The sequence below is a fragment of the Triticum dicoccoides genome, chromosome 5A, assembly GCF_002162155.2.
Source record: "Triticum dicoccoides isolate Atlit2015 ecotype Zavitan chromosome 5A, WEW_v2.0, whole genome shotgun sequence".
In the NCBI taxonomy this organism is placed as follows: domain Eukaryota; kingdom Viridiplantae; phylum Streptophyta; class Magnoliopsida; order Poales; family Poaceae; genus Triticum; species Triticum dicoccoides.
Window position 1 is genome coordinate 73,195,786 of NC_041388.1, and position 13,273 is coordinate 73,209,058.

Sequence of the window (13,273 nt, forward strand, 5' to 3'; positions counted from 1 at the left end):
TGACTAATGCATGGGCCGGGGTATCTTAGTACTTAGTTAAGTAGGATCAACTGCCCCGCCATTATTGCTGCATTAAACCATAGGTGGCAATAGAGCCAAGTGATTAGGCCCAACTTAGAATTCTCCTTAGCATCGATAAACCCTAGATGATAAACCCAACATAGGTGGCAATAGTGCCAAGTGATTAGGCCCAACCTAGGGTGCCTCGGCATTGATAAACCCTAAATGATGAAAACTTAACTTGGCTTCTATAGGGTGCCTCGGTGTCGATGAGAACCTAAATGATGTACGCTTAGGCTTTTAGGGTGCCTCGGCGTCGACAAACCCTAAATGATAAAAGCTTAGCTTTTAGGATGCCTCGGTGTCGACAAACCCTAAATGATGAGACCATGATCTTGTTCCTTGACAATAACCAAGGATCGGCGCCCGAGCGTGCTCGGCACCGTCAGGGAGGAATTTACTGAAGTGAACTCCGAGGGAATCCGACGGCGCCCAAACACGTAGTCAAGGGGTACTCGGTTCAGCTCGGGTGCATTCTCCGGAGCACCGTCTCGATCAACACCGAGAACCTAAGGCATAAGGACCGAGGGAATTTGCGCAGCCTCCTCTTCATGAAGCTCCACGAACGATACAAGTTCCCCGCTGAGTTTGCAAACACACGCCTCTCAGGGAATAAAGTGAACGGTGCCGCCCTCACAAGGATGAGCACGGCCCTGTCTACTTGGAAAAGCACGGTGAAGGCAATGATTGAAAAAGGTGATAGTTATGAGAAGATCAAGGCGAAATATCCTTTGATGAGTGAAGATGACTACAAGGAGTTCAAGATCAAGTGCGAGAGCTCCGCAACCTCTGAATCAAGTCAGTGGGGGAAAGAAATACGGTAGTTGAACTTAAGGGTCCACCAACTCGGTCCCAGCGGTTACAGACTGGCGGAGCCTATATGGGACAAGGAGGACGTGGAGCGTGCTGAGCAAGTCCTACCGCCCCGCTTTGAGAAATATCGTGACAAGCTTGTTCGGTACAAGGAGGACCCGGTAACGAAGGAGCTTACCACGGATCCAAAGACCAAGGCACTTGAGCTTGTTCTGGTAAGGAATACACCCCCGCGTAATTAGCTCCATATGGTTGCATTCTAATTAATCCCTAATATTTCTAAATGGTTCATGTTCCTTCCGTAGGACAAAGAAAGCAGTAGTGCGGGGTCGTCTCAGAGCTCCCCTTTTGACACCCCTTTGAATAGGGCATTGAACATAATGAAAAACAAGGATAAGCTCAGTAAGCAGACGTCAGCTGGTCGTGTGGCCAGCAAAGGCTTGTCCACAAAATGGTCATCATACAATACCGCTGGTGGGCGAAAGGAGAAAAAGACCAGCTCGGAAAGCTAGTCGCGCGAGGTTGAAGCACTCAAGGCACAAGTGGCGCGGATTCCGGAGCTTGTCCAAGAGCAAGTGGAACAACAACTGGGAACAAAGCTCAACGCCATGGTGCCTACGTTGATTCATGGGCTGACGACGTGGATTGCGGGCGGCCAACAGGGGCTTCCCCCGGTTCCCAGCTTCACGGCCAACAACTCGCACAGCGCGCAAGCGGCGCCATTGGTGTCTCCGACGGAGGCGGTATTCATGTCTCCGGCGCCGGCACGGGCATTGGAGCTTAATGCACCCGGGTGTACGCCGGCCGCCACCTCACCAGAAAGCGGCCCCTTCGTCAGTTGAACGCCCGCCGTTGGCAGTGCCTCGACATTAGCCGAGCTCGACGACATCACGGTAACTAAGCCGCTCGGCCGATGACTTCATCTCATTGCCTTTGATTGGGCATCCCTGACGCCCTACATGTTTTCGCAGGGCGCCGCCGACGTCCCTTGCACTCTCCTGCACTTCATGGGCGGCGAGTTGGTCGATGTCGCCAAGGGCAGAATCGTTCAACCGGGCAACCCCATGTTCCACGGTAATTCGATGCCACCCATAGTGTATAGGGTTGAAGTGGTTCTGGTGCTGCTAGGCTGCGATGAGCTGTTACCTCTGATTCGAACCGCTGGGGCCGACGAAGAAGATGAGATGACCCTCAGCGCCTGCGTAAGCTGGCCCCTGCTTTGGCCGAAGAGCCAGATTCGTTTGGGGCGGAGAACACCACCCCACAGACAAGACCGCCAGTCGTGTCGGCGCCAAGCCATGGCAAGAACGCCGCAACACTACCGGACATGTCCGACATCCCTATGGCACAGGATCCGGACATGCATATGGCACAGGATCCGGACGACGACGACAACGACGACGGTACATTTACCAACATCGATAAGTACTTTGCTGAACATGGGTACGGTGACGAGTTCTGCGGGCCTCCTTCTCAAGAACCCAACCAAGACGACCGCGATCTAGCTAGTACGGCGGAGAAACCCAGTTGCAACAGGCGTCGTCTGGCGTTCAGTTCTCAGGAGACGCCTCCAGCTGCCGCCTTCACCGAGGCTCAGATAGCTGAGGTGCGAAATATTATCAGCCCCAACACGCTCAAGAAGGTGGTCTGTGAGCAGAACTCGGTCCCATTACAGCAGATCAAGAAGAAGAGCCGGAAACGAAAGACTAAAAAGGGCACCGGCGCGAGCCAGCCGGCACCGAGTACGATCCGTGCTCAGGACGGGCCACCTTCACCTAAGGATATCTTGAGGAGGGTGCATGTGGCGGGTAGGGCGATGCTACCGACAAATATGCTCAATGCTGCAACCGGTGCTATGCGGAGTCTGCACGATAGTGTTCTTTCTTTGGAGAAGCGGCGTCTCAGAGAGAATGATGTGGCATACCCAGTTTTCGTGGCCAAGGTGCCAGAGGGCAAGGGCTTTGTGGATGGCGACATCGGGGGTATGATCGTCCTGCGGTTTGATGACATCTTTGCTATGTTTAACCTTCATCCGCTGCACTACACCTTCTTCGGCTGTTTTCGCTGAGTATGGAGATGCGGATCATTAGAGACAAGACCCCGGACATCGTGATAGTCGACCCCTTCTACATACGTGCCAAGCTCTTGAGCAGCGCTGGGGACCGCCAAGTCGTGAGTTCACACCTCGAAGGCGTCATTCTGGCAAACCCAGATAAGGATAACTTCCTTGTGGCTTACTTTCCCGAGTAAGTCATCCCTTAACCGCCCCGTAACATATGATTTCTTAGATTTCGATCGTTCTTTTTTTCTAACATTCTGTGTTCTGTGCAGTGACACAGATTGCACACTCATCTTCTTAAGCCCGAAATATTCCATGGCCACGTATTTCGACCCGAACCGTGACTCCAAGATAGACTACACAAATATCAAGAAAGTTCTTGATGATGTTCTCCCCGGCTACGCCAAATCTGGAGGCACCTTCACCAGGGCAGTTCGTAAGTATGGCAAGCACGTGTTCACCCACAATACGACGTTCTGCTGCGTCAAGTAGCCGCCTGGCGGTCAGAAGGATGCCTACTACGCCCTCCATCACATGCGGGCGATCATAAGGGACCTTCATCATCTTCTGCTACCAGATAATCTCAAAGATTGGGCCACGAGCTTGTCGGCAATCCAGGACGCGGACATCAGACAAGAATTCTTTTGCATCCAGTCGGAGTTTGCGGACATCATCCATCAAGATGTCCTTCATACCTCGGGGCAGTTCTTCCTCAGATATCAACCGTCCAACAGTGAGATAGACGGAACGCTACAAATGCAGGCTGACAACGCCCGCGATTTCATGACCATCACGACAGACGGCGGCTTCATCCACGCTCTTGTCCCATGAGTCGAGTCGAAAGTAGTGATGTGTAGTTCTGAAACATTGATTGGCTCATGTTGTAATTAAACTTTAATGAATTGTATGTCTCTTTGGTTTGGACAGTCGTTCAACTTAGATGTAATCGGTGCTATTTATTAGTAGGACCATGAATCATGCTATTAATGTCTTAATTTTCTCTTCCGATCCTTTTGTTGCATACTAATATATTGCTTATGTATGTATTGTCTGTTGTTTGGCTTGTGCATAGAGATGTCGTTGTATGTCGTGTACAAGGGTAAGGTTCCCGGAGTCTATGACGACTGGGAGGAGTGTCGGAGACAGGTTCACCGTTTTAGCGGTAACAGTTACAAAGGGTACACCACTAGGGCGGAGGCGGAATCTAGATACGCCCGCTATCTAGCGGGAGAGAGGAGGGAGCGTTGGAGGAACCGGATGAAGACCAGTTTCATCACGATGATGCTCATCGTGATGATCGCAGCTCTCTTCTATGTGATGGTAGTTTAGATGATCGATATCGACTTGTAATGTGAAGACAAACTCGATACTCGCGGTCTCGAGACTTGTAATGTTTTATCTTTGTTCGGTCTTTTGAATTCAAGACTAGTATGATGAATTGTATTCGGAGACTAATCTTCTATTGTATTCGATGAATCTGCTGTTGCTGTGTGCTGCTGTCTATATTCTGTCAAATAATATATTTTGTAACCTGTGCAAAAATCAGAAAAGTAAAAAAACTAATATTCATACTAATGGCGCATCACTACAGAATGCGCCATTACTATGCCAAAGTATACTAATGGTGCATCACCCAACAGTGCGCCATTAGTATGCCAAAGCACATGGTTAAATATGGCCCCCTGGGAGGCATACTAATGGCGCATGGTGTTCTATACTAATGGCGCACTGCGTGGTGCGCCATTAGTATACCAGATACTAATGGCGCAGCGGTGATGCGCCATTAGTAAGAAATACTAGTGGCGTGATACTAATGGCGCACCAGTAGTGCGCCATTAGTAGGCAAAACTGGTGCGCCATTAGTAGCCCTTTTCCTAGTAGTGCCCTCTCCTCGCCTGAAATCGTTACCGGCAAATATTTGGGAGATGCGAGATTACCGTCCTATCCCCAACCGACGTGATGTCTGAAATTTTAAACAGGGGATAAGTTCATAACTTTTCCACATTTCACACAAGTGCATCCCAAAGTTTGAGATCCCCCGCTCCCCCTCCATTTCCCCATTCATACACCATCGGCGCCACCACAACCTCCCCACTGCGGCCAGCCTCCTGCGTCCGCCACCCCATCCTCCACCTTACCGGAGCCGCTACCCCTACCCCGTCGTCCACTGCAAGAGATGGACGTGTCTCATCCACGGCGCCAGACCAGGATCCTTTCATCGCGTCGTCTTGCTTCATCGGCGCCGTCGTCCACCTTATCGTTGCCACTCCTACGACCGCCTCGTCCACGGCAACAGGATTTATCTCCCGACCCGGCTGTCTACCATCTAAAGTCTTCTTCCCCGCCGCCGACAGCCATTGCACCCGCAGCACCCTCAACGTATCAGCAGGGGCCTACACGGCGTCGCAAGAGAGGTGGTACTCTTCCATATATGCTTAAATTATTGATCTCACCCGGAAAATAGATCTTAAATTGTTTATTGTACTCTTCTTGCCCGTACCAAATTGTAGTGGCTAGTTGAATGCAAACATTGGTTGCGAAGTAGCTTTGTTCAGTTTGCACCTTTAGATCTGCCATGTCACGGTCACTATACTCGTAAAGCTTATGGTTTTCCCCTTTATATTCACTACCACCATCGTAACTACTAGGAAAATGCTTATACATAGAAGTTTACCAGTAGCGTTTGTTTGGGCCCCCATGCTACTGGTAATTACCAGTAGCGCTGGGTACAAAGCACGCTACTGGTATGGCTTATCAGTAGATTTGGTTTCTTTTGAGCACGCTATTAGTAAATATCCTCGATCGTGCCCCGCGGACAAGTGATAGTAGTAGCGAGGGTTTGCTGGGCCGCGCTAGCACTAGAAACATAGTCGTAGCGCGAGTCACGTAATGCGCTACAACTAGCCCAGCCCATCGAGACAACCAACCCAGCCCAGCGAACAGCCTCCATCGTTCCCTTATTTTCTCCTCTGCCTCCCGCGAACCCTCGCTGCCTCCACCAACGCCGGGCAATTCCGGCTACTTCCGGCGGCCCTCACCAGAGTCCAGCACACCCACGAGCTCTCCTCGCGATGGTTCTTCCTTCCCTCTGGCAAAATCCGCTCCTCGCGGCAGCAAGCGCTCGCGCACGACCCCTCCCTGCGGCTAGGGTTTCGGCTGCGTCCAACTCCGGCGTGGTGAGATCTCCTCTTCCCTCGATTCATGCCCTCTCCTCTCCCCTTCTTCCTTCTCTCCCCGCCCTTTTTTTCCTTCTGTTCCACTACATCCCTTCCTCCGTGCAATAATGCTCGCAACCTGTTTGTGTTTATGCCTAGCAGCCTTTTTTCCTTCTGTTCCACTACGTTCCTTCCTCCGTGCACAACCTGTTTGTGCTTATGCTCGGCGGCCTAAATCTTTCTCGTAGGTGGTATGCAAAGGTGAAAGATTGAATGGTTATGAATTTGTGATAAAATGATTTAAATACCAAGAGTTTTAAAACAGAGGAAAGGTGGAAAGGGCTTGGTATGCTTTGTCAGAACAGAAATATACAATTAGACTTGTTGAGCACTATTACTCCAATCAATTAGAGATGGTTGTCTTCTGTAACGGCTTCTGTCTTCATTACAGAGTTCAGCTCATTAGCAAATAATAACATTTAGTTGGACGCAGCTCGTGCAAGGACACTATATTTAGTTGAAGTTCCTTGATGTGCGAGATGCAAAGATTTTAGAACAGTTCGAAAGAATTACTGCTGTAAAAAAATCAGGCAGCTCTATTTGTCTTCGTTGGGAGGAGTAATTTCACTGCATTCATATACTGGAGAGTAAAATAATGAAAAGCTTCCTTGAGTGATGACTAATGAAAAGATTTTAGTACATAAAAATGACAAAACTAGCTTCAGGACGAACAACAGGTTTGCTAACCATTTGATCTCTTTTGTGCATTGCAGGTTTGCTACTTAATTCTCAAAACAATCATGCGTTTGCATCACCGTCCTATGGAACCACGAAGCCGGATCCAATGATTTCAGAGAACATTTACTGTGTTTATGGATCACTACATGTGATCTGCTAGAACAAGGTGAGATCCTTTTTCAGTAACCATTTCATTTGAAGACACATCATGCTTTTCCGAATATAACTGAACATCTAAAGCAGCTGACTCCAGGGTCTGCTAAGGTTCTATTTTAATCATATGATGAGCAAGGGGTCCGCAACATAGTCACATAATTACAAATCTGAAGCACCGTTTAGTTTGTTGGCTAGCAGATGAATCAGAACTGGGTACTTTTATCTGTTGCGAATAATTTAAATATATTTTTAGTGATCTTGTGTGCATTTATAAAAAATCTTAAGGTGGTCATGATTAGGCTGACCAGTAGGCTTTTCTTATGTGTGAACAGAAGAAGGAAGACGGTACCTATAGAACCAAAGTAATCAATTCTTTATGTACATTTATAGAAATAAAACAAAATAGATATAAGACGTTTTTGCACTTATCAAATCTATATGCATTCTTATATAACTATTCTCTACACTTTTCATAGCTACCGAAGCACCAGAACTGCTCTCTTTGATGGCATTGAAGAAGGTGGAATACGAGCACCAGCTTATTCTTCACATGAGATAGATGAACATGAGAATGAGCAAGCTATGGATTGATTGTAGAGATCGAGTCAGCATTCTCAAGAGGGTTGGTTCCACATAATGATTGAATATCCGAATGCTCCATCTTTGTTTTATGTAAAGAGTTGGTGTTTTCACATATTGATTGTGCTTGTTTATATTCTAAAAAAATGATTGTGCATGTTTATCTTTTAACTGTATCGCTTAGCTAAGATCATAAGAAGATATTTGTAGTTGTACGCTTTCTAAAAATGATATCTTTTCCTCGCAAAACGAAGAGATGATCAACTTTAGGAATTGCAACTTTATCCATGGTAACCATGTGCATTCCTAGACCATTTAGTTTGAATAGCCAGTGAGGAATTAAGCATATATTTTTGGCATGAGCCCCTTTAAATTGCTAGATGAGAAGGAATCTTAACTTAATGAGCGTGAATTGCAATATATTATTTGGTTGAACTGATGCAATTTGCTGATGCCTTCTTGCTTGCTTGCTTGCGAATGACCTGGGAATTATTTCTACTTGGTGCACAGCCTTTGCTTGTTGCAATTTGCCTCAAAAGCTTGTATTCAGAATCTATAACAAGATTTCGTACTGCCTTGGAATTCCTTATCTCCTTTTACTTGTGGTCATGCCTAGCACTATCTTGGTTCATTGTTTAATTCCAGGATTTGTGAGTTCCTAGTAGGGAACACATGGACACGAAGCTGCGGCGAGGACGACGATGATATCAACATGGGGCTGCGGCGGTAACGATGATGACGACGAGATCGACATCGTCATGGGGCTGCGGCGGCGACGACGACGACGGCATCCTCACGGTGCTGCAGCGGCGGCGATGATGACGACATCAACACCATCAAACACGGGCTTGTGGAGGCGCCGGCGACAATGACCTATAGGCGTGGTGTATATTGTATGTATGTATGTATATATATATATATTTGTATGTATGTATGTATGTATTAATTGTCTATAGTAGATGTGTATGATTGACTGTATGCATAAAATGTGCGTATTATAAAATGCATGTATGTGAGTACTATGAAATGTATGTCTACACTGGAATAGGTAGATTTTTATATTTTTTAAATCTTAATTAGTTACTAGTAGCATGGGTGTATCATAGAAGCGCTACTACTATCATCCTGTAGCGGTTGTTTCAAAACAAGTGCTACTGCTATCATCATTTACCAGTAGCGCGGGGTAAAAAACGCGCTACTGCTAAAAAATAGCTGTAGCGCCGCTACTCGCAGTGTTTTTTCCTAGTAGTGGTAGGTGCTTCACTACTTCATGTCGTGCTAGCACTGCTCCTCAAGACCTCAACCCATCAAGCGAAACAACATGCCACTCATAATTCCAAAGCTTATGTGTTGAAAAACGAATTTAATATGATGCTCATATTACTAAAACTGAGAACATTTAATTGGTCACTTAATATTCCTATATTCGTTTCGAAAAGCATGTGCGCCACCCACTGGTTCAGCTAGTTCAACTTTCCTGATTTTACTCTTGATGTTTAGGGTTTTCCCCTTTTATCTACTCTACTATGATCTGCGTAGGTGCTTTCTGTCGTACTGGCATTACTCCACCCTTCAAGCTAAACAACACAACACTCAAAATTCCAAAGCTTACTTGTTCAAATATGATTGTGATATGATACTGATATTAGTTAACAGACACATTTAATTGGTTAGCTAAAGGTCCCACTTGATTTTCCAAATGCATGCCGCGACATATAGAGAGACATCAGAATTGCATTTCTTTGTCACTTGTTGGCTGTACTTTCTTGTCCATACCAAATCTTAGTTGTTATTTCAAAGCAAAAATCGATTGCTAACTACCCTTTGCACGGTTTGCAGCTTCAGATCTGCCATCCCACTGCCATGGTCAACACTATACTCATCATGCTTACGGTTTCCCCATTTTATGATGACCACGATCAGCACTGCTCCACCCATCGAGCTAAACAAGCTTAGTTTTACAAATTCAAATCTGATATTATGCTGGTATTAGTAAAACTGAGAGATGTTTAATTGGTCAGCTAAATGTTCCTACTTTAGTTTCAAAATGCATGTGAGCCACATATGGAGAGACCGGAAGGAATAGTATTTCTCTGTACGCTCTGGTTCATCATGGGTGGCCAATCGACATTGTATAGAAAGACTTGTAATATCTTCAATCTGCTTGCTCTTTTGCTCTTCTTTAAGATGATCCTCTTCTCTTGCGGTCGACTGGTCAGGTCGAGTTATTCTTCTTTAGTATATTTTGAATCTGTCAGGTCAGGTCGACTTGTTATTCTTTACTATATGTTGAAGCTCTCATCTGCGAAGTATCATCACTTCTGGAGCTCTCATATTTTGAGTAGTATGCCACATTATATTAATGCACACACCAAATTACAACATGCATGGCACCTCTTAGAAGAATTGCAGAGATATCACAAAGGGGTTTACAGGGAGGAAGTATTGGATTAGAATCACTTTTGCATTACAAAGATAATCTCACTTGTTTTTATGTTTTCATGCATGTCAGGTATTGAACATTATCAAAATGAATATGAGAATGGGCGCACGAGAGGAATATTGCGGAACAATCCACTGGCTAACAAACTTGGCATGGTGGAGGATGGCCTATCTTATTCACCCATCAAGGTGCATGCTCTAACTTGGCAAAGTTGTATTGGTCGCACATATTTTGCATCTAACCTCTTGCATTATTTCTACTTTGTTACACCATCTGCTTAGTTTAAGCATCATATATGAGTATATGCCAAACCTATCCATTTTCTATACCTATTCCATGTGTCGTCATACTATGTTTTTCCAGTCAAATGTTGTTCTTTCGTAATAGATGTCTAAAAGGAAGAGGGTGAGTGCAGATCCTCAAGGAGTACAAACTAGGTATTTGGAAAAGGTAGTGATACCTGTTAAATCAGATAGATCAGCGGCCACAGAAAACACAAGCCCAATTGTACTAGACTTTACCCCTAGTCCAGTGGCCAAACCCCTATTAGAACTACTGAGAGCCCAGCGTCAGGTACTATCTATGATATCAATTCAAAATTTGAACTCCTAAATTTCTGCATGTGCCTTACCTTCTCTCTTGTATGAAAACTAATTTCAGATGAATCTCCTTGCTCAAAGGATCATAGGATCTCACGACAATACTGGGCTCTGCATTGCTCTTGTCAGTACCTCTTTCCCTTTGTCAGCATACTTACACTCATTGTTGTTTGATTATGTAGCATCACTGTAAATGTTCACTTCTTTATACTCCCTTTTCTTGAAATTATAAGATCTATATTTACTCTTAGATAAATGTAGAATTAACACAATGGTTGAAGTTTTGGATTGCTCATGTAAGTACATGTTGTCATGTACTCCCTCCGTATCGAATTAATTGATGATTAATTGGATGTATTTAGAACTTAATAGTGCTAGATACATCCATTTGAGCGACAAGTAATAACAGACGGTGGTGGTATTACAATACATGCATCGCGAGATAGTTGATTGTCTAGCATTACTCTGCATCTTATCTGCTCTGCCCTCCACTTTCTCCAAACTATCATATCTACATTTACTCTTACCAAAATGTTGAGTAAAGCCAATGCCACTGCACACGTTGATGTCTGCATTCCTCTTGTCAGTACCTTTTGCCTTGTAACGTTGTACTTAATTAATTGCTATTTGATTATGTATCATCAGTCTGCACCTGAGCTTCTTTAACCTCTATTTCTTCCAATATTATTTAATCTATATTTACTCTTTGCAAAATGTAGAATAAGGGCAATGCTTATAAAGAATTTTCTTTCGGGAATTTATTGAATCATCCTTCCATCAACATGGAGAAGGGCTTTATCCAGACCGTGTTAACATGTAATGTAAGTTCATCCTTCTCAAGCCTTCAAACTTTGTTCTAGTATAGATTTGGATATGCATCATTTCCTCCACTGTTGTTTACATCTGATTGAATGTTTGCAACAACTACCAGTTTTAAATTGTAGTTGTAAAAACATGTTCCTTATGCAGAACAGATCCATTTATTTGCATATATAATTGTGAAACATGTTACGTGTCTCCTTGTTTCTCTTTCAGAGTCGTATCTCTTATGCCAGGCAGAACTTTAGGAAAGATAGTGAGCCAAACCATCTTGAGGACAGCGAGATGACCCCAAGGTCCTCTCTTGATGAAGACAGTGAGTTGAAGCTACTCACCAGCAGGTGTGAGACAACCTCTGTGCAGTCGCTGCCTCAATCAGTCCGACTTCTTTAGTATCAACTTAAAGCGGAAAGGCTTGCTTCAACTGAGCTCCGACTTGAAGTCAAAGATGTAATGAAGATGTTAGGGGACTGCCTTGCGCAATATGGTGCCATACAGCTAGGGATGAAGCATCTATCATTGACACAACTGAGGTCTCATCAGCTTGTTCGGCTGCTTGCGGGGCCCGACCTTGCCAGGTCTATTGCCTTTTGAAGTGCCCTCAGTTTTGTATATTCTTTTGTCGGTGCGGTTATATGCACTGGTGGCGACCTTTGATGCCCAGTGTATGTAATCCGCGGTCATGTTGCGCTTTATTATCACCGGTAGCGAACTTTGATTCCCAGTGGATGTAATATGATGTAATTTCTTTATTGTATAGTCTGGTTCTTTGGTGGGTATGCTATAATTTAGGCCGGAAGGTTCAGTGGATCTCAGTGTTGTCGGTCTTCAGGTCGGCCCATTACTCAAATGGGCCAAAACGTGGGCCTATAATCATCTTGGGCCATTAGTAGGCCATGGGCTACATATTTATTGTAGTGACACTGGGCCTCCTATGGGCCATAGAAAAATGGTCCTTCTATGGGCCGTAGAAACAATGGGCCTTCTACAGGTCGTATCATCAATGGGCCTTATATGGGTCGTACGATCGATTGGCCAAACATGGGCCCAAAACAGACTGCATTATGGCCGTAAACGGGCTAGAGTTGGAGTCGTCCGTTCATGGGCCGACCATAACGAGTCGTCGTTAATATGCCGTATTTGATGGCGCTATGAAAACGGCCCAACGTATTAACGGGCCACAAATGGGCCGACTGTAACCACGGGCTGAATTTGGCCCACAAGAAGAAAATGGCAGTAATGGGCCGTAAGTAACCGAATGCTGGAAATGAGCCCAAGAATAAATGGGCCCTCAGAAGGCCGAAAGATAATATGGGCTGCAAACGGCCCAATGGATGAATGGGCCGTTAATGGGTATAAAGTGATACACTATTCATTACGGGCCAGTTTCACCACGGGCCATTAATGGGCCAAGAGTTACAAAGGGCCTCATATGGGCTGAAAGATGTCATGGGCCATATATGGGCCGGAACTTAAAATGGGCTGGAATCTTATTGGATGGCTCAGATGACGCTACCGGGCCTAATTCGGATAGGTCGTAACGGGCCCTGGGTTAGCGGGCTGTAAATGGGCTATATGCGAACATGCCGTTAATAGGCTTTCTGTGGGCCGGCCCGCCACCTTTTGACCAAGTCAAACGGGCCGACCTTTTCATGGGAATGGGCCTCTGTTCGGCCGTGCCACGTGTCGACGTATCATAGGCGCCTTTGGTCCAATGAGTGGATGACATTTGTCCCAACGGTGAGCCAACACGTGTTTCCTCTAGCAAATGATGATTTTACACGTGGAAAATCCCTATTGGTCGAGGCTGTTAGCGGGTTATCGGATCCAAAACCAGACCTGATAGCTTAAC

General features: G+C 45.5%; 1 long non-coding RNA gene across 1 annotated transcript; it reads left to right on the forward strand.

The window, feature by feature from the left end:
- The first annotated feature begins 5,850 nt into the window (after positions 1-5,850).
- Positions 5,851-8,641, forward strand: LOC119299400. Its single transcript, XR_005146195.1, has 3 exons — positions 5,851-6,108; positions 6,861-6,991; positions 7,458-8,641. It is a non-coding gene; the product is annotated as an uncharacterized LOC119299400 (long non-coding RNA).
- Positions 8,642-13,273: the final 4,632 nt, after the last annotated feature.